This window comes from Pongo abelii, chromosome 6 (assembly GCF_028885655.2).
Source record: "Pongo abelii isolate AG06213 chromosome 6, NHGRI_mPonAbe1-v2.0_pri, whole genome shotgun sequence".
In the NCBI taxonomy this organism is placed as follows: domain Eukaryota; kingdom Metazoa; phylum Chordata; class Mammalia; order Primates; family Hominidae; genus Pongo; species Pongo abelii.
In genome coordinates, this window is record NC_071991.2 from 116207905 (window position 1) to 116226495 (window position 18591).

The 18591-nt window shown below is 36.1% G+C and overlaps 1 long non-coding RNA gene across 1 annotated transcript; it reads left to right on the forward strand.

Annotated features, from left to right (window-relative positions):
- Window positions 1–2725: 2725 nt before the first annotated feature.
- On the forward strand, window positions 2726–18156 carry LOC129060458 (uncharacterized). The gene is made up of 3 exons (XR_008527202.1): window positions 2726–2798; window positions 15766–16368; window positions 17869–18156. It is a non-coding gene; the product is annotated as an uncharacterized LOC129060458 (long non-coding RNA).
- The last annotated feature ends 435 nt before the right edge of the window (window positions 18157–18591 follow it).

Genomic DNA, 18591 nt, shown 5'->3' on the forward strand with positions numbered 1-18591 from the left:
ATTTGTTCTAGGGTATAGTTCAAGTCCATTGTTTCTTTGTTGACTTTCTGTCTTGATGACCTCTCTGGTGCTGTCAGTGGAGTATTGAAATCCCTCATTATTATTTTGTTGCCATCTATCTCTTCTCATGTCTCGTAATAATTGTTTTATAAATATGGGAGTTTTCATGTTAGGTTCCAGTATATTTATTATTGAGATATTTTCCTGTTGCTCTTTTTCTTTTATTATTATGTAATGTCACTCTTTGTCTTTCTTAACGGTGTTTGCTTTAAAGTCTGTTTTGCTAATATAAGACTACCTAGCTACTCCTGCCAGGCGGGGTAGCTCATACCTCTAATCCCAGCACTTTGGGAGGCCGAGGCAGGCACATTAAGAGATCAGGAAATCGAGACCATCCTGGCCAATATGGTGAAACCCAGTCTCTACTAAAAATACAAAAATTAGCTAGGCGTGGTGACATGTGCCTATAACCCCAGCTACTTGGGCAGCTGAGGCAGAAGAATCTCTTAAACCCGGGAGGTGGAGGTTGCCGTGAGTGGAGATTGCACCACTGCACTCCAGCCTGGGAGACAGAGTGCAACTCTGTCTCAAAAAAAAAAAAAAGAAAAGAATAGCTAGCTACTCCTGCTTGCTTTTGGTGTCTATTTGCATGGAATATCTTTTTGTATCCTTTTACCTTATGTATTAAGTGAGTCTCTTGAAGACAGCAGATACTTGGTTGGTGGATTTTTTTCATTCTACCATTCTGTATTTTTTAAGTGGAACATTTCAATGTTAGTACTGAGATGTAAGGTACTATTTTATTCATCATGCCAGTTTTTGCCTGAATACTCTGTGTGTGTGTGTTATTGTTTTATATACTCTGTGAGATTTACACTTTAAGGAGGTTCTATTTTGGAGTATTTTTGAGGTTTTGTTTCAAGATTTTTTTGTTTTTTCCTTTTAAGGAGTGAAAAGTTTAATAGCCAAGAAAGAAGGAAGGGAGGAAGGAAGGAGAAAACAGCTCCCTCTGACACAGACGGGGGCGGGGGGGGGTGTTCAAACAAAGATAAAACCCCCAGTTTCAAGATTTAGAACTCCTTTTAGCATTTCTTGTAGTGCTGGCTTGGTAGTGGTGAATTCTCTCAGTATTTGTTTGTCTGAGAAAGACTTTATCTCTCCTTCATTTATGAAGTTAAGTTTGTCTGGATACAAAATTTTTGGCTGGCAATTATGTTGCTTGAGGATGCTAAAGATAGGACCCCTGGCTTGTAAGGTTTCTGCTGAGAAATCTGCTGTTAATATGATAGGTTTTTCCTTATAGGTTACTGAATGCTTTTGCCTCACAGCTCTTAAGATTCTTCCCTTTGTCTTGACTTTAGATAATCAGATGACTGTGTGCCTGGGTGATGATCTTTTTTTGATGAATTTCCCAGGTATTCTTTGAGCTTCTTTGATTTGGGTTTCTAGATCTCAAGTGAGGGCCCGGAAGTTTTCCTTGAGTATACCCTCAAATATGTTGTCCAAACTTTTAGATTTCTCTTCTTCCTCAGGAATACTAATTTTTCTTAGGTTTGTTCATTTAATCTAATCTCAAATTTCCTGGAGGCTTTGTTCATTTTTTAAATTATTTTCTCTTTATCTTTCTATGATTTGGTTAATTTAAAAGCCTTTTCTTCCAGCTCTGACGTTCTCTCTTCTACTTGTTCAATTCTATTGTTAACAATTTCCAGTGCATTTTTTTTTGTATTTCTCTAAGTGTGTCTTTCATTCCAGGCATTGTGATTTTTTTTTTCTTTATGGTATCTATTTTTCTGGAGCATTTTCATCCATTTTCTGTATTTTTCAAAATTTATTTAAGTTGGTTTTCATTTTTCTCTTGTATCTCCTTGAGTTGTTTAATAATCAACCTTATGAATTTTTTTACCTGGCAATTCAGTGATTTCTTCCTGGTTTGGATCCAGTTCTAGGGATCTCGTTTGGTCTTTTATGGGGGTGTTATAGAACCTTGTTTTGTCATAATACCAGAATTACTCTTCTCATTCCTTCTCATTTGGGTAGACTATTTTAGTGGAAAAATCTGGAACTCAGGAGTTGCTGTTCAAATTCCTTCATCCCACGGGATGGTCCCTTAATGTGGTGCACTCCCACTCCCCCTAGGGATAGGACTTCCTGCAAACCAGACTGCAGTAATTGTTGCCCTTCTAGGTCTAGCCATGCAGCAGGGCTACTATGCTCTGGCCTCGTGCTGGGAATGTCTTCAAAGAGTCCCGTGATGCAATCTATCTTCAGATCTCCCAAGTGTGAATACCAGCATTTGCTCCAGGGAGGTGGCAGGGATGTGAAGTAGACTCTGTGAGAGTCCTTGGTTGTAGATATGTTTAGTGTGCTAACTTTCTTGAATGCTGGTTATGCTAGCTGTGAAGTTGTCACATGGACAGACTCAGGACCACTGGTTAGCCATGATGTTGCAGGCGGTGAAATAAGCTGTTATTTTCCTCTTTCTTGGAGCAGACTTATTCTGTCATGAGTTGCTATAGTGTTTTAAGTTGGTTGGCTTCCAGCCAGGAGGTGGCAATTTCAAGAGAGCATCAGCTGCAATAATAGAAGGGGGACATAAGCTTGCCTTAAGATGGCCAGGATAAGTATTGGGGTTTCTCAGGTGATGAACGAGGTCATAAAGGTCCCAAGAGTTGGTCTTTTGTGATTGACTATTGGGGTGGGTAGAAAAATACCATCACATGGGGACAGAGTTAGGCAGGTCTGAACTCAGACTCTCCTTGGGTGCAGCTTGCCACAGCCACTGTTGGGGCTTGCAGGTAGTTCTCAGACTAATGGGGTTATGTTCCAGAGGGGATTATGGCTGCTTCTGTTGCCAGGGAAGTGGGGGAAAGCCAATAGCGATAGGCTTCACCCAGCTTCCATGCCATTGTAGAGGCCAGTATCACTCCCATCGTGCCCTGCTAACAGCACCCAGTTTATTTCCAGGCAGCTTGTGTGCTGGACTCAGACCTAACCTCAGGCTGTAACTTTACTCGCTGAGAAAGCAAGCACAGCTTTCAGGCTATGCCCCTCCTTGTCTGCTCATACTGTTGGAGGCGAGTCCTGCTTTTCTTTCTGCAGCAGTTCTTGTTCCCCTTAGATTCTGCTCTAGAGAGTTTGCATCAGTTAAAACTATTACAAACTTCTATTGGAAGTTCTTTCACCCTGCGTCCCCTCCCAAATTTTGCCAGCTGCCTTCCCCGAGGGTCACTTTGAGATATAATTAGGAATGGCTTCCCTGGGCTCCAGCTGGAGAAATGGAGTTCTTACAAGGCTCTTCCCACTGCTGCTTCTAATTTTACATTTCACACTAAATCTGTTTCAGCTCTAGGTACGGTTAAGTTCTTCTCCTGTAATATGGATTTTCAGGTTCCCTGGTGGGGACGTGTGTCTGGAAGTAGGTTTCCCCCCTTCTCAGACTTTGGGAATTCACATTTTTTGTGCCTGTCTTCCAGAATTGGTAGTGGCCTGCCGTTTCTTTCTAAAGATCTGTGTATTCTTTCAGTTTTCCTAGTACACACCTGTGGTGGTTCTTGGAGCAAAAGTCCACGGTGTGAGTCTCTACACACTTGTCTGTTTGTCCAAGTGGGAGCTGCATGCCAGCCTTGTCTACTATCCACCATCTTCCCTGACTATGCTTTTGAGTTCTTATTTATAAAATATTTTTCCTGGCCAGTGTCCTAAAGCATTTCCCCTATGTTTTCTACTAGTAGTTTTATATTTTGGGTTTTACATTAAGATCTTTAATCTATTTTGAGTTGATTTTTGTACAGCATGAGAGGTGGGGGTCTAGTTTCATTATTTACCTGTATTTTATGGTACACACCCTCTACCATAGGTATATCAGTGATTAAGTCCTGCCTCTTCTGGGAAGTTCTTTCTTTACAGAGTTCAGTTTAGTTGGTTAGCCTGTGACCTCACCTCTCTGATGAGCTCAAGAAAGTTTATAATTTTCTAGATTATTCATCTTCTTGTCATTTGGTATTAATGTAATTTCTTCTTGTGTTTTTTTATCTTAAATGAATGCCAAAAATCTATCAATTTTTTATTAAGTTTAACTAAAATTAAAATTATAGGGAGAGCCACTATTATTTGTTCTGCCAGTTATAATGAAACTTTCTTATCAATAGCTTTCTACACAGAGAGGTAGTAGAGTGACTAGAAGGGATTGTTCTGAGGACTGAACCCATAAATTCCTCAGGTTCTATTTCTCAGTTTTTTACTTATATTCAATTACTTATGCCTCTACTTTCAGTTTATTCTTGTGTAAGTAAAATAATTATAGAATCATTCTTAAGATTAAATAGATTGGCTGGACGCAGTGGCTCACGCCTGTAAGCCCAGCACTTTGGGAGGCCAACATGGGCAGATCACGAGGTCAGGAGATCAAGACCATCCTGGCTAACATGTAATATGGATTTTCAGGTTCCCCGGTGGGGACGTGTGTCTGGAAGCAGGTTTCCCCTCTTCTCACACTTTGGGAATTCACAGTTTTGTGCCGTCTTCCAGAATTGACAGTGGCCTGCCATTTCTTTCTAAAGATCTGTGAATTCTTTCAGTTTTTCTGGTACACATGTGTGGTGGTACATGGAACAAAAGTCCACAGTGTGAGTCTCTACTGAAAATACAAAAATTAGCCAGGAGGTGGAGGCAGGAAAATCACTTGAATCCGGGAAGCGGAGGTTGCAGTGAGCCGAGATTGCACCACTGCACTCCAGCCTGGGCTAAAGAGGGAGACTGCATCTCAAAAAACAAAGAACAAAAAACAAACAAACAAAAAAGATTAAATAGACTAATGTGTTTTAAATCCTGCGTGTCACATGGCAAGTGCTTCATGAACACAAGTTAATGGAACAGGAGAGGTGTGGTTGTATTTTACATATAATATATCTGTATTGGTAAGCTGAAATTTTCTTAATCGAGTAAGATAAAATCTTAATTTCTCTTTTTTCTCTTTATAAACTCATATTCATTTAGTAGGTGTTCTCGGGTGGGCACTGTACTGTTATCCTCTCTATTTTCAGAACAATTTTAAAGACCATTATGCTTGGGAACCTCCCTTATTGTTCTGAATTTAGATATAATGCTAAATTTTCTAAAGAAAATCATGTTTTCTGAAAAACAAAAATAATAGGGCATATTTCTTATGTAAATTTTTAATAAAGTAACTTATTTTTGTTGTATTTTATGGAATTAAAATAAACATTTGCAGGGTGAAAAATTGTTGCTATTTGTAATTTCACATGCCAATATGAAACTTACATCAAATTAATGTCAACTAATATGTTTAATGGCATTTAAATTTCTTTATCTCTGTTTACTTATGGATCAAATCACATTTACATTAGAGTTCTGAAGCAGCATGTGATTTCAATATTTCCTGTCTATGTTTCTGTTATTTATTTTTAAATAAAATTAAGTATGGTGTGGTAGCTAATTAAAATTTTACGTAGTCCTGTCATATTATTTGATGTCATGATTTCATTACTGTTATCTCTCCTTGGACAATAGTTTATTGATACTAGTTTGTTGTTGTTGTTGTTAAATTCTTAGAACTTATTAATCTATTCTGAAAACACATTTCATTTTAAAAAGTTAAGACATGTTAAGAAGGACTTTAGTGGTGTATCTCAACAGGATTGTAATAGTATTGATGCCTTCGCATTTTACATATCATAGCACATTTTGAATAACTTAAAAAAAATTAATCTGACAATGCACCAGTTACCCTGGTGAGGGAGATTATGGTGTTTCCTTCATAGTTAAGACGCAGCATCAACATGACTTATGTAAGAATATTCTGATATTCAGAACAGCGGCAAAGGTATAATTAAGTACTTTTGATTAAGTTGAAGATAAATTTTGTAAAGTTTAATTTGATTTTATACAGTGTACTTTACATTAATTTTTTAAAAAGAAGCTGACAGATATGTGATTGGCAGACAGTTATCCTTTTTATATTTAAAATAACTACTTGAATATAGATGAAAATTAGAATGTGAGATACATTTGCTCAAAATGTGTAAGTTCATATGATATAGACATTTATCAAAATGTCCTGCTAAATAAGAATTGATTCACAAGTAACTAAAAGGTATTTTGGAGAGTAGCTACTCCAAATTCCTCCAAATGCAATGATCCTTTCCAGAGCTCATCAGACATGGATTTTATGTGCAAACGCTAAAGGCTATCAGCTTAATGCCTTGTAAAGATGTCTGTACCCTGCTTGTCAGTTCTGAAAGTCATACTGTTTTTATATTGACCCTAATTCTGCATCTCTATAAATTCTAGCCAGTGAAAGGCATATAAAAGCAACAGAGAGTGTGTCTACTCTTCTTTCTTTATGCTATTCATTTATTCATTCATCTGCTCATTCATCCATCATGTAGCTAATAGCCAAAGTTTCTATCAGATCTTGAATATAGAAATGCACATTACAAATCTCTACCCTTGAAAAGTGAACAAGTCAAATACACAGTCAGCCAATACGATTAATCCTATGAAGAAAGTACAGCCAAAGATCTTACAAAAGCTGAATAAAAGAATTCCTGACTCACCAGTGAGGCTGGATATCAAAAAAGCCTTCAAAGAGGAAAAGACTTCTGACTAGACCAGCTATCTTCAGTGCAGGCAGGAGTATGAAGGCCTAACACGAAAGCAGAGAATGAGTCTCACAGAGAATTATAATTTGCATACAGATTGAAGTAAATGGAAGTGGCATTCAAATGTTTAAAGAACACCGTTAGTGCTCTCCTACATTTTCTCTTTTCCAGACTAAATAGATCTGCCCTTAGTTCTTCATTATTTGCTATATGGTTCGGTTTCCAAGTATCTTTAATAATTTATTTTATGGCACTTTAATTCATCGAAAAATATAATGCTTAAACAGCACAAAATATTCCACATAACTGAAGTGCCTTTAGTCTTGCTGCGTTTACAAAGAGCACCGTTAAAACTAGTTTTTAAAACCTAACTTGAAGATGCTGTAGAGCTCACAACCTAAGAGCAATATGCCATAAAGTACAAACATGCAGCCGTATTTTGTTTCTTATTATGTAGTTGTTGCTCTTATAATTTATCATTATTTTCAATAAGGATTCAATAATTTAAATTATGATTGATGAGAAGAAATATTTTAAAAATCTGATTGGATAACGTGTAAATTATATACAACTTTCTACATGGATCCTAGTGGGCAAAGCAAAGTAGCTGTTTAGCAGCATGTATCTATTGATTTACTGGAATTCTCAGACACATCAACCATATGGAAATCAGAAGAGAATTCAACAAACTAGTTCTGTTTTGTTGTGTCTTTCTAATGGCGAAGGATAAAGACAAATAAATATAATAGTTGGTAGATGACAATAAGAGAGGGAAGTGAGGTGAGGAAACCTATGCTCTAGAGGTAAGAAATTTTGGAATAACTGAATAATTTCTGGGGAATTTATGCCAGCATTTGTCATAGATCGTTTAAATTTATCCTTGAACACATTAGGAAGTAAAGGAAGGTAGAGCCGTTGAATCTAGTGGTTCATAGCAATCCAAAATTGATTATCAACTTCTAGCTGTTCAAGATCTCATCTTTGTGCCTCTTCAAGAGCAAGAACAAAGTAGAACTTTAAGTAACCTTTGAACATATATTAGAAATTTTTGTCTGCTTACCAAATAGATAATGCTCACATTTCCCTATATAAGAAAAAAGCACTTTCACAGCATAATTCTCAAAGCATTTGTTTTCTGTGTCCCTTATTTGACAGTCAATTTTTTGTGGGTGGTTAATTTTATATAGGTACACTGATGATTAAGAGCAAGGTTTCTCCCCCTTCCTGGGTTCACACATCAAGTTTGCCACTTAGCCCTTGTGAAGACACAAACTTGAACATAGATTGCTTAATCCTTCTGGGTCCCAGTTACAGCTAAAATAAGAATAATAATATCCAATTTACAAAACTGATATTTGATTTGGTATGCAAAGCAGCTAAAATTCTTCTCAACACATGAGAGGAGACGTTCTATAAATTGACACTATTATTGGCTTCCTTGATTACTTTATTTCTGAATATATTTGCTTTGCCCTCTTAACAAAATTCGATGCTGCCATGGGAAAGGACTGTGAAATTCCTACTGTTTTACCACAAATGTAAATTGAGTTTCTGTTATATGTGGTCTGGCTTAGAATTTTGCTTTGCTTATTTGCAGAGACAAAAACAACTATAACTAGATTGATTGATGACTTACCTTAGAATTAGGACCAATATATTTCACCAATAATGCCAGGTAATAGGTCATTTATTTCTCTAACAAGAAACTTCAGGTGCTGACCTGACCTCCTCCTTCTAGTGTCTCATATGTCCTGAGGACTAGACCCCTCTCACTGCCCATACATCAGTTTTTTGACTAGTATCTACTTCTCATCTCAATTTTTAAAAATAATATTCTATTTTAGGATAGTTTTAAGTTTAAAGAAAAATAAAAAAAGATAGTACAGAGAGTTTTCATATATTTGATATTATATTTCTTCTATATTTTCAAGCAGTACTTGAACATTTTAAGGAGTACTGGTGAGGTATTTTATAGAATCTTCAATTGGGATTTGTCTGATTATTATTATTTTCTTATGATAATACTGGAGATAAGGGGTTTAGTGAAGAACACAGGGAAAATTGCCGTTTTCATCACGTTGTATCAAGGATAAAATCTATCAACATGACATCACTGTGTGTCTTAACCTTGATTCCCTAGTTGAAGTAGTGTCTGTCAGGTCACTCCATATTGTGAAGTCACTCTTTCCCCCCATTTCCATACTCAAGTCTATGGAAGGAAGTCTCTGTATGTGCAGCCCATACCTGAGGAGTGGAGATTTATTCTGCAGTGGAGATTTGTCTTATATGTCCCATTTAGTTATTTATTTATTTATCTCATGTTTATTTATGTTAGTATGGACTCATGGATATTTATTTCATACTTTGGGTTATACTCCAGTACTGCTTTATTTATTTTGTTGCAAAAATTTTTCCAGCATTGGCCATTGGTAAAAAGACAAAATTGGCTCTTGCATTCCTTAGGAATATGCCCATCATTGTACATTTTCTTTTGTTTCTTTGTTTTATTTTGTTTTTTGAGCATTTCTCTTTTTTTCTAGCCTAGAAAAACCTCCAAGCTTATCTTTTATATTTTCTGCCCAGTCCTAGAACGGGCCATTTATTCCCTCTTCCTCATATTGGACAATAGTATTTGTAGAAAGCAAAATTTGTGTACTCTATGTGCTGCTTGTTCCTGGCCAATATTATAACATATTACATTATATGTAAACATATTAATTGAATAGCTATTACACATATAAAAATTAAGTGTACATCTAAACTTAATTCCTTATATTTGAATTTCTAAATGATAATGTGATCTAAAAATTTTTAGAAAATCCCCTGAGCATTGAGTAAATTGCCACCATGATCATGTAAGTAATATAAATATATAAATAGATATATTAATATTGTTAATATTCAATGAGAAAAAGTATTTTCAAATACAAAATAAAATATTGTCAAATGTTATTTCAACTTTTAAAATTTCTATTGTGTGTATATTTTATAATTTGCAAAATATATTTTACAATCATACCTGTGCCTAATTTATAAATAAATAAGTATTCAAATACTAAGCATGTATGCTAATTTTTAACTTTTAAGTTTCATCATAAATAATTCCTGTGATCTCTGTTATATGTAATTTCTTCCTTTGGAGGTGATGTTGACAGTGTTACTTCTGCTGTAGACTATAGGGAAATGCTTCAAACTTTAATGGGAATAAGAATCAATTGGGATTCTTATTAAAAATGCAGATTCTGGTTTAGCACGTGTATGTTTTCTATTGCTATAAACAAAATACCACAGACTAAATGCTTTAGAACAACACGCATTTATTATCTTATCATTTCCACTGGGTCAGGATTGCAGGTACAAGTTATCTGGCTCCTCTGCTCAGCCTCTCAGCAGGCTAGAACCACGCTGTTGCCAGGGGCTGCAATCTCACATCCCCCCTCAAGCTCATTGATTGTTGGCAACATATATTTCCTTGTGGTTGTAGAACCAAGAACTTCAGTTCTTAGGGCATTCCACCATTTCCTGCTATGTGGTCATCTGCATAAGGCAGTTTCTTCCTTCACAACAAACAGGAGTGTATCTCTCCTGCTTCAAATCTCTCTGAATAACCTGTAGACTCTCATTTAAGGGGCTCATCCAATTAGGTTAGGCCCACACAGGATAATCTCCCCCTGGAATGAATTAAAGTCAACTAATTAGGACATTTTAGCATATCATCAAAGTCCTTTTACCTTTGCCATGTAATATAACCAAATTATTGGAATAAATCCCATCATGTTGACAAGTTGTTCTTGCAATCATGGGGAGATGCTCACAGAAAGTGTCTGTACCAAGAGGAGGAAATCTCACGGATCATCTTGAAATTGATTCTCTCATGGTATGTGTAAGGTAGGGCCTGAGATTCTACATTTCTAACAAACTCCTTGGTGATGCTGATACTACTAGTACACAGAGGACACTTTGGCAAGACTGTAGAGCACGTGGAAGAACTCCATTGGGAATATCCCTTTTCCTCCCATCTCCTTCCTTAGGTAGGCTTGGAGCATCCATGTTTCCAGGCTTTGCTGATTGTTCAACATCTTTGATTCAGGGAGCATGACTTTTGATTAAATCGGAGTCGGAGAAAGACAAATTCACAGGCGTGTTTAAAAAAGAAACAAAACAAAAAGCCCACTGTCTCTAACAGTCAGTGGATTTTCTGTCTGATACTTTGGTATAGCCTTGGATGAAGGATTTTTAAGCTAGAGATAGTTATGAAGTAACAACAAATAACCAAGCTGTTCTACGGTTTTCTTATTGCTTTTTAAAAGAATGCTATTGTGGGGGTGGTATGCAGCAATATTATTAATAATATTTCAGTAAGGTAGACAATATTTCTTTTTGTAAGGAGCATTCTAACAGTGTATTTTATATGTTCAAATATTTTGGGATACACTGGATCAGTAATCAGCATAGCAAGGTAGTTCATATCTTAGTCATTGCCAATAAATACCAGAGTGATCTCTGGTAAGTTATTTAAAATACTTAATTTCTCCATCTGTAATAATAATTCCAATCTCACAGAGATGTTGTGAGGGTTAATGAACAATACACATGAAACACAAAAGAGGTTCTGACAGGTAAACAATGCTCAATAAATATTAGCAAACTGGGCGAGGTGGCACACATCTGTAGTCCCAGCTACTCTGGAGACTGAGATGGGAAGATGCCTTGAACTCAGGAGTTTGAGGCCAGCCTGAGCAACATAGTGAGACAGTATCTTTAAAATGAGCAAATAAATAAATACTAGCAATGGTTCTGGGTATATTAGTGAAACATTTCTGTAAAGATAGCAGGTTATTATTCAATGAAAATATAGAAGTACTATAGTTGAAGATAAGCAAAAATGTATTGAGAATATTTTCTAAGTAAACAGCATTAACTATATTCAAGGATACATTATTGAGGTATAATATATATTGTGTGTGAATATTTGTATGCCTTTAATTTTATTAAACAATTCATTATATAATCTACAAGAAATACTTGCTGACCAGCTTATTCCTGTATTAGAGAGTATAGGCAAAAGAAGGGATATATGAATTGGCTAATGTCCTTGAGACATCACACCTTAAAAATCTTAAGCAAGATAAGCAAGCGTCCAAGGTTGTACATGAATTAAATGTTAAATGGGTGTTTAGCCCAGTATGTGTTGCACTTAATGCTGATAGCCTAAAGTGAAAATAAAAGGCTCTGCTTGTTTCATTTGAATGGCTAGAAAGCTATCCGTGTCACAGAGTCAGGAAAGCCATTTGCTATTTGTCAATTTTCTGTGTCCAAGTGTGTTTGATAAAGAAAGAGGTAGAGAAGAATCTCAATGGAGTTAAGTACTTCTGACATAGTCACAACAGAAGTAACTTTAAAGTGGCCCACTGGATACTGCTAGGTGATGTGGTGTATTTTCCAGAAGAACTGTGAAAAAATTTATAGACAGTTTTGCCCTGTTCACCATGTATCCCAAAATATGAACAAAACATGGTATGTGTATTTAGCAGCAAAAGAGAAAGACTAAGTAGTCTCATGGAAAGCATGTAGAATAGGGATGATACTGAGAATGCAGAAGACAAATTTATTATCCTCTGAAATCCTAGATTCAGCTCTGTAGAAGAGGGAAATAAAATTAACTTCTCTTGCCCTAAGACTGCCTGGAATTTAGTAAACACAAGGGTATATATACCCCAAAATTCAGTCTGGCCTTGAAGATTTTTCCACAAAGTCAATAAAGAACAATGAGGAAAGTTAGATGAAAGAACAATAAAGTAACTACTGTTTAGTAGATATATAACACTGAATGCTTAATCACATGCTTAATATATGTTTTCTTCCCCCAGATACTTTGAGAGATCAGTATGATTTCTATTTTATGGGTAAGAAAATTTAAGCTCTGAGAAGTCAAATTATTCACTATATGTCACAACAGCTTGCACTTGCTTGGATTTGGGTGGACTGAGTTTTTTTGTTATGTGTAGATAACTCTGTGTGTGACTGTGATCCAGAACAGTGGCTAATTAGTGGATGATTCCAACAGATAGCAACACTCAGACAGTATGGAAACATAATGACCTGTCTGATGGGTTCGTTGCCTCAGGTGATACCTACTATGCATGCTGCAAATGCACACCAGCTTTCCTGCTAGAGCCCAAGGGGTAAGAGCTTGAAGAGCAGGCACGTGTCTTGCCATAAGCAATCTTTCAAAAAAGCCAGGTGGAAAACGACTTTCAGTGTGGAAATAAATCAAACGCAGTGTCAAGACGTCAGTGAGTGAAAAAAAAAAAAAAAAAAGAAAAGAAAGAAAGAAACTGCCTTGTTTCTATTTTTCATTAATCATGCATGAGGGTTTTTCAAATTATTATTATTATTAATAAAACCAATTTTGAGTAATGATGTGGAGAAGCTAGAAGTGTCATCTATTGCAGGGAGTAATGGGAATTGGCACAATCACTTTGGAAAACAGGTTGGCTATACCTGAACATAGGTATAACCTATTATCCAGCAATTCCTCTCCTAGGCATAACTCAACAGAATTTATCTATGTGTTTACCAAAAGAAATGTACAAGAATGTTCACAGAACTATATGAAATAATAACAAACTGAAAATCATGTAAATGTTCATCAAAATTACATGGGATAAATAACCAGTGCTGTATTAAAAATAAAACCAAATACCTCAATGAGAATGAAAGTATTACTACTGCAACTTCTATCATAATGAATGAATCGTGCAGATATAATGAAGAATAAGAGAAAGCAATATATGATGTATTATTTCATTTATACAAAATACAAAAGCAGATAAATCTACCACATGGTATCATAATTAAGGATAACATTTGCTTTTAGGGCATATATAGACTAGGAATTTCTCTATTTCTAGATCTCTCTCTCTCTCTCTTTTTTAACTTTTTGACCTGGAGCAGTTTATACAGTATACTTACTTGGTGAGAATTGATTAAGCCATACACTTATGGCTCACATTCATATATAGCTCATAATTCAATAAACTCTGTTTTTAAAAAAATTGTTAAGGCTTCACAGGTGAAGGATAATGAGAGTTTCTAAAATACAATTCCAACTCTGCAATTGAGAACAATTTCAATGAGGAAGAAAAAAGCCATTCATCTAAAGAAATTATTAACACTATATTACAATCTCAAATTGTGAAAGAAAATACTCAAATTTCAGAAAGGGCAATGTACATCAATGTTGAAAAACATTGTACATTGTTGTGACTCTTTAAGAATATCCTTGGGAAGTCTAAAAGACAGATTGAGTTTTAAAAAGTTGACTACAAGCAACAAAGTGTATGTAAAGCCTAAGGAACAGTTATAAGATGGAAAAAGAAAGGACGTGTCAATACAATCAGATTTATTCGATTAAAGGCAGAAATTTATAATTTCTATATTCTTCCTTTTCTGCCAAGTATATCACTATTCAAATATGAAAGTGTTATATATGCATGCTAAAACAGGACAGAAAATATAAATGCAAATTGCCATTTTTAAGTGAGTTCAAAATCATAGCCGAGGAGTTGGCAATACGGTCTGCAAGCCAAATCCAGCCAGCTGCCTGCTTTTGTAAATAAAGTTTTATTGGTTCACAGCCATTCTCATTCACATATATATTATCCGTATCTGCTTTTGTACTATAGGCAGAGTTGATTGGCTGAGATAGAGATGGTAGAGTCTGCAAAGTGAGAGATATTTGCCGTCTGGCCCTTTATAGACAAAGTTTGCCAACTCATGGCATACACTAAGACAAATGATTTTTTAGAGTTGTAAACTATTAAAGTATGGTGATTTTTTTTTTTTTTTTTTTTTTTTTTTTTTTGAGATGGAGTCTCACTCTGTCACCAGGCTGGAGTGCAGTGGCGCGATCTCGGCTCGGGTTAACCTCTGCCTTCTCGGTTCAAGCGATTCCCCTGCCTCAGCCTTCTGATTAGCTGAGACGATAGGCGTGTGTGCCACCACACCCGGCTAATTTTTTTTTGTGTGTGTGTGTGTTTTAGTAGAGACAGGATTTCACCATGTTGGCCAGGATGGTCTCGATCTCCTGACCTTGTGATCCATCTGCCTTGTCCTCCCAAAGTGCTGGGATTATAGGCCTAAGCCACAGCGCCCAGCCAGAAGTGGTTTTATATCTACTTTTGTAATCTCTTATGAATCAAAATTGAGAGAGAAGTTAAAGTTTGGAGAAAGATGACTATTTTTGTTTAAGTTTCCATTTTTTAAATGTTTGGTCTGGGGATAATATGATAGTAAACTTAATACTGATCCTTTGTAAAATTCCAGAGTAAATTTTTAGACAAATGGTTTTCTGAATACTGAGACCAATCAACAAATTTATAGAGGTGGTAATAGCTACTAACTTATTTATCACCAAAGTCTATGATATAACTATGTTAATATCTTCACTTTACCAATGAAGAAAATGTGATACTAATCTAAATTCACATAGCTAGCAATAATCTGATATCTTGATGTTCTTATTTTGCTCACCCCATATCCCATTACACAGACTCACTAAGAAGTTGCGTGAGTTCTGTCATGTTCTTTCAAGTAGCATTACTAGGAAAATGGTATGGATATGCTATATTTTCATTTTATTATGGTCTTTGGCAAAATGTGTTATAATTTGGAGGAAGCAATACAAATAGGAGGATTCATAGTATATTATTATCTAAAATATTACCTAAAGCAAAATCTTATCTAAAATATGTAAAAATATTAGATAAAGGTTGTACTTTAATATAATTTCATAGGACAACCTTAGCCCTTTTCTATTTTACATTCTTTAGTACCTTAGTGGGTATCAAAAAGGATGACTGACAACAGATAGAGGTTGCTGACATACTGCAGAGTAGAATCAAGATTTCACATTGACTCCCGAGCTCAGTAGATTCATACTGGGCCCTTACTAGGTACCAAGCCCTCTGTGTCCTGGCTTATAACAGGGGAGAAGGCAAACATGGATGCTGCATGCACAGCATGTTCTGTTTAACACTGGAAACCAATGCTGGCTGTTTGTTGAGAATATTGTGTTAACAAAGAGCACTTCAGTATATAAATTACATGTAACTGGCTGTTCCTTGAAACCCTCCTGCAGGATTTTAAATTTGGAACTGAAGAAAATGCAAGTTAGTCAGCCAGCTAAAAGAAATTAAGAAGAAAAAATGTGGGTGGGTGTGTATATGCAATGGACTGAATGTTCATGTACCCCACAAATTCATGCTTTGAAACCCTAATTCCAAGGGTTTCGAGAAGGTGAAGATCTTTTGGGGATAATCATGTCATGAAGGTGGAGCCCTCGTGAATGAGATAATTGCTTTTGTAAGAAGAAGCTAGAGAGCTAGCTAGCTCTTTCTGCCATGTGACGACACAGCAATAACGTCTGTCTATAAACCAGGAAGAGGGCCCTCACCAAGAAACTCATGCTACTGGTGCCCTGATTTTGGACTTCAGACCTCCAGAGCTGTGAGAAATAAATGTTGCTTAAACCACTCAGTTAATGGTATTGTTTTTCTAGCAGCCAAGCCGACTAAGGCAATGCAGGATTGGGAAAGGCCTTTTGGGAAGAGAAACAGGCACTGCACAGACCTTGAAGCAGAAGAGAAAATAAGAATACATGTATGTGAAGAATTCAGTATACCTGGACTGTGAAGATCAGAACAAGCTGTAATGATGAACAGAAACCAAAAAGCTTTCAAAAGTAAAAAAAAAAAAAAAATTGCATAGCGATTAGAAATCTTGATTACAAATAGGATATCTTTTTTTTGACAAGTTCTGTAGAAACAAGTATGTGATATTCTTGGTGAAAGCAAGCAAGAAGACATACACATATAGCTCTAATAAAATCCACATTCAGTTGCATTTACAGCAGTGTAGTGTCCACATGAGAACATAGTCTCTGACCATGATTCTTTGCTATCCTACAAATAGCACAATATATTGTATTGTAGGTGCCACACAGCAAGAGAACATTGACCAACTAATACTCTCTAAGCAGATCTGAAGGGTTTATGTGAGGGACAAATTCAGGAAAATGGAAAGTCTTGGCCTGGAGAGAAAAAGCTTAACGAGGCATTATTGCATCTTAAAGTATCTTAAGAACTTTCATTTAGAAGACAGAGTTGATTTATTTTGTGTGCTTTCAAAATGTAGAACAAGGAACAATGGGCAGACACATTTTTCACTCTAAATAATCAAGAACTTTCTGAGAATAATAGCTTTCCAAATAAGGAAGCCTCTCCACAACTTATTCCCTGCCATGGGACTTATTTAAGGGAGACCAAAGGCCATTTCTGAAGGATGCTTTGCAAGGTGTTCTTTCACTGAGATGGAGATTGGGCAACATGACCCTTCTATCTCTAAGAGGCTGTAGTTATGTGTTTCTTGTACTGTCTTTCTCTTTATTCTGCTACACTGCTGGGAGAGTAAAAACTTGAGGTGATTTTAAAATGTCTTGCCCAGATGCTAGTTTCTGATACTCAGTCAAAACACTGGCTGCTCTATCATGGCTGATGAGTTAGTTTTTTGTTTGGATAAAAGTCATGAATTTGATTATGTTAGGGTTATTTCTGTTAGGGCTCTCCAAGCACAGGCAACATTTTAATGACATGAATCACACAGAAGATAGTAATTACTGTTTTGTGAACTAAACAGCCCCACCATCCTGTATAGCAGGGTAATCATCATTAGAAAACCATTTCTAACAATATGTGCTACACATTTATCGTCCTAGGTTTGTATACATTCCAAATAGCTTGAAGCAGAGCTTTATTTGAGTGTTTAACATTGTTGATACTTTTACAATATTAAAAGTTTCTTTCCCCATACCTTTCTGGTCACTTAAAACTCTGTTCTCTTTTATTGTGATCTCATCACATGCATGACAATCTGGTGTCCAGAATTTGTTTTCCTGTTATGGAAATAAAGATATACACATACTCTCTCACAAACTCTCATAATGTTTCTCACACACGCACACTTCCTTCTCTTAGTTCGGATTCAGTTTCTAACTTCACCTGTTCATTGAAAATATTTAAATTTTTAATTATTTAAACCAATATGCTAAGCAATCAAATGTTGGAGTTTAATGTCAGGTATATTTTAGAATCTATATCATACTGTTTGATCATGGACCTCATGAGGCAATTAGGCAGTAACATCTAATACACTGTCTTTTTTTTTTTTTTTTTTTTTTTTTGAGATGGAGTCTCCCTCTGTCACTCAGACTGTAGTGCAATGGCGTGATCTTGGCTTACTGCAACCTCCATCTCCCAGGTTCAAGTGATTCTCCTGCCTCAGCTCCTGAGTACCTGGGATTGCAGGTGCCCACCACCACGCCTGGCTAATTTTTGTATTTTTAGTAGAGACAGGGTGTCACCATGTTAGCCAGGCTGGTCACAAACTCCTGACCTCAGGCTCTTTGCCCGCCTCGGCCTCCCAAAGTGCTAGGATTACAGGTGTGAGCCATAATAGATTGTTTTGATCCTGGATATGGTATCATTCATGAGCTGTCATGCATACTGAAAACAATGTATGGTATATCGGTGGTACATTTTGATGATCTCCAAATGTAGTTACTACAGTTAACAAAGTTACTTAAAAAATAACATTTTAAACTTTATTCTGTTTTTTAATTTTGTTTTATGTTCTTGTGTTTAGTCTTACTTGTATGTTCTCATGCCTATGTTAAATTATATATAATTTACTTTAACATATATCAGCCTGGTTAAGAAATATGTCTGTACATTAATTAGTTGTAGACTATCCCCTTTAACCAAGAACAGCTAATTTCTAAACTGTACTCTTTAGGAAGGCACTCTCGAGAGGATGTCAGCTAACATTTAAATCAGCCGTCCCCAACCTTTATGGCACCAAGGACTGGTTTTGTATAAGACAATTTTTCCACGGATGGGGAGGGGTATGG